Consider the following 4,397-nt stretch of genomic DNA (forward strand, 5'->3'; position numbering starts at 1 on the left):
AGGGTACTCCGCCCTGAAGGGATTTGCACCTTCAAAATTAAAGTCCACAACTTAACATAATGTGAAAACACATTCTGTGTGTCACAAATAGATTTTCTAATTATTTTAATTCATATTCACATGCCTTGCATGTCAGATGTCCAGTTCCAACAACACCAACTACCAAACCCCATAACGTGCTCACGTCACATTCTACCCACAACAATGAATATGGCTATTTTAAATGTCAGATCACTTTTAAATAAGTCCTTGATCATTATTGATCTGATTTTAGACCATGATTGAACTTGTTTTTAACTGAAACCTGTCATGACACTGATGACTTTTACCGAGTATGTTTTGTTTTTAAATGTAATGCGCTCCAAGTAGAAGCGTTTTTAAAAATAAAGTTTGATTTGATTCACGCTAATGTTATTGAGAGATATACCATGATTGTTTGTGAATTACTTGACTTAGAAGAAAAAAAAAAAAAAAGACTGACTTAATTATTTCTATGCTCTTTCCCTAATCATGCGCATAAATATTTGTATCTTTAACAGATTCAGAGATGGACTTCTTCTCTGCGCTGCAGCAGCATTCCAGTGTTCGTGCCCCAGTCTTGCCATTGGTCTGCACTTCCACCAGGAGCCATGACACCAACTCCACAAATCCATTTCACAAGTGAATCCCCATTTCCAGTCACAAACACGTGTGTAAATATAATGAAGCTACCACTAGTAGATTCATATGATATGTTTAGGGAAAATGTGAACTTTGAAATTTAAAATGCACCAAGATTTGGGTGTTGTTCCAGGACATAATGCAAGTCCACTTGGCCGTATCCCATGTTTGTTCCAGAGATCTCGACATTCATCCAAGTCCACCTGCAGAATCTCAGCAAAGTTTGGTGATCATGGCTTCCATTAAAGTATCCAGAGTCTCTCAAGTCTCCAAACAAGTCCATCCAAAACTGAGACCTGGAAAAATAAAAAAAAATAAAAGGGGATTATGCTCATGTTCAGTTATGTTGGGGAAAACAAAACTCCCGTACTCCATGTCTCTTTTTAAAGTCATGCTATACATGAAAATGAAACAGAAAAGGATATGAAAAGATTTTTGCACAATTTTAGCTTCTTAGTGTAAGAGTTCACGGACTCAAAATTTGCCATGGCAACAGGAACCAACACCTTTAGGGCTTCATACTTCCGGTGACAGAAATTGATGTGTTCCTACAAGCATGTGCCGACTACGAACACATTTTCCGTAAAAAGTTGCCATAGTGATTGATTCAGAGTTCAGCGAATCCTCCTTTGTGAAACGGGTTTGGTTTTACCCACTCAGAATTTAGAGTTCATGAACACAGAGTTTCAACAAAACCTGCATCGTGAAACGGGCCAGAGGGCCATTATGCTAAGATGTTAAAACAGAAATACTCACATCTTTAGGGTGAGGTTGTGGGAGTGAGGTTGAAGTCTCATCCTGAGAGGCCACTGACAAACTCTGTTCACCTCTTCTGGAGGTAGATGTGGTCCTTTTTTTGGGCTAAAATGAAGAAGCATAATAATTAAAAAAAAAAAAATGTATGCGACAGTGACCATGGTGTGTGCTTGTTTTAGTTTGCAGTGCAGGTTTTATTTTTTCTGGGTTTCTGCATGGGCTGCACGGTGGCGCAGTGGTTAGCGCTCTTGCCTCACAGCGAGAAGGCCCCGGTTCGACTCCCGGCTGGGACCTTTCTGTGTGGAGTTTGCATGTTCTCCCTGTGCATGCGTGGGTTTTCACCGGGGACTCCGGCTTCCTCCCACCGTCCAAAAACATGCTTCATAGGTTGATTGGTGACTCTAAATTGCCCCTAGGTGTGGATGTGAGAGTGAATGTGTGTGTGATTGAGGCCCTGCGACAGACTGGCGACCTGTCCAGGGTGTACCTCGCCTTCGCCCATCAGTAGCCGGGATAGGCTCCGGCACCCCCGCGACCCCGAAAGGGCAGAAGCGGTCAAGAAGATGGATGGATGGATGGATGGGTTTCTGCATGCTCACTAATTGGCCTAATTACCTTCACCTGTGGGTCCTTTGGGAACCTCCCTCTTCCTTCCCTGTAAAATAGTTCATGAGCACAGATTGACAGATCACACTGAGACTTGGGTGCAAGTGACATACGGCGTGACAGACACGCGGCATTACGAGTCTTACGAGTGATGAATGGAGGAGGTCCGAATAAGAACGAAGAGAAGCACAAAAGCGGAAATTATGTTTTGCAACCAACTTCAAAATCCAATGGAGAGGAATCATTAGAGGATAGTGATCTCATTTTACTAGAGAGAAATCAGGCTGGGGACCGTGAAGTGCGTGCTAACAACTCACGAGAGCTACTAGCATGCTAGTTTGGTTCTTCGATTGATGTTTTTATTAATGTTTGATGCTTTAAAACATGGTTGGTGTTATTTGCACGTATTTACGTGAAACCAACGCAAAAACTGAAGGAAATTCAAGTTGACAACACCTAATGTGTGGGTCAGATCCACGTAGGAGAGTTAGCTTAAGAGGCTGAATCTTGTTGACGGTCGTATTTTTATTTTTATTTTTGTAAGAAAGTGATAGTGAGTTCGCACATAATTTTCTAAACCCTTGCCGTTACTGATGAGCTAGAAACTGCAGCGCTAACGCAAGCTTTCTGCTCAGAGACATAAACACTGGAGCGGCCAAAACTTTATCCAGTCAGACCATTTACAGCTATATCGAAGAGGTTAAACATGACTGATGCTGCCTCCTCTTCTGCTGACAATCCAAACTAAATACTGTCATGCTCTTTTTTAGGCAAACTCTTTTTCTTAAAAGATTTGGTTTAAAGATATTCACATGTATTTTGAGCATAAACAAGATTAAATATTTTTTGTGTGTGTTTAGCACATCTTTGCAAAACAGCACATGCACAAATATTTTTGAGGGAAATCTATTTTCTTTTCTTTACAATTACAGTTTGGATTAATGGTGACGTCATTTCCATTTGGCACCAGAAGGACAGTTCAACAAAACCACCACAGCGACATGAGCTCGGCGAGGACCCGCATCACCTGGTTCAGCTGAGGCGGACGATGGTGGTGGACATCTTTTATTTTTAATTTTACAAGGAAGAGCAGCTCCTGGTTCTCTCATCACTGTGGAGGACGTGAACGGGCGACGTCTGGAGTCTGGAACTGTCATGGGGATCGGAGAGAACGTCCAGCGGCTGCACACTCTTCAACCCATCACTAAACTTTTTTTTTTGTTTTCATTTCTTACTGATTTTTTTCAGTAGAAAGAAATACTCTTTAGGATCATTTATTAGGTTCTTTAATTATAAAAAACAGACAGTATTATCATAGATGATGCTTTCTAACCATGACACGTGTAAAGAGGTCCCTGCTTTAAATAAAAGGAAACAAATTCTGAGTTGTCAATGATGAATGCTTGTGACCATCCATCTTCTTGACCGCTTCTTCCCTTTCGGGGTCGTGGGGGTGCCGGAGCCTATCCCGGCCACTGATGGGCGAAGGCGGGGTTCACCCTGGACAGGTCGCCAGTCTGTCTCAGGGCCTCAATCACACACACATTCACTCTCACATTCATACCTAGGGGCAATTTAGAGTCACCAATCAACCTATGAAGCATGTTTTTGGACGGTGGGAGGAAGCCGGAGTCCCCGGTGAAAACCCACGCATGCACGGGCAGAACATGCAAACTCCACACAGAAAGGTCCCAGCCGGGATTCGAACCGGGGCCTTCTCGCTGTGAGGCAAGAGCGCTAACCACTGCGCCACTGTGCCGTGCAGCCCAATGCTAGTGACGTTTTGAATAATTTTATCTGTTTCAAAAATACATTTTGTACAGTCATAACTGACATAGTGACATTTATTTAAAAAAAAAATACACCTGACGCTGGCCAAGCGTACAGGCGGGTTCAAACCTGGTAGGAGCTGGTAGGAGCTGGTAGACCAGTATTTGCTACCAGTGTGGTACTGCGCTGAGTACTCACTGGTTGCGCCTGAGTCATAACTGGGGGTACCCTTTTTGTTTTACGGTAATCGCTTTCTACCGCCAGCCTTCACCAGTCTCCTGCCCGAGCTGCTCCCGCACCCTGCGGGGTTCCCGGGGTGGCCCCACAGGATACCGGGAGCAGCAGCATTTGCAACCCATCTCCAGCGATTGGTCTGAGTCATAGCTGAGTTATGGAATTAACATGAAGTACTGTCGCCAATCAGGAGTGAGTTTATTGCAACTGTCCGCCTCTTTCCATGCCTCGACCACGAGACCGCAGGATGTAAACAGCTTTAATAACGGCGGCTCGAGAGAATGGCTTTTTAGGTTTCGTTTTGATCACGTGATCAGAAATCCTCCGGCTCTTTTCTAAATGACGTCGTTCCTGGTTAAGGTTAGGATTAC

This window comes from Oryzias melastigma, linkage group LG24 (genome assembly GCF_002922805.2).
Source record: "Oryzias melastigma strain HK-1 linkage group LG24, ASM292280v2, whole genome shotgun sequence".
In the NCBI taxonomy this organism is placed as follows: domain Eukaryota; kingdom Metazoa; phylum Chordata; class Actinopteri; order Beloniformes; family Adrianichthyidae; genus Oryzias; species Oryzias melastigma.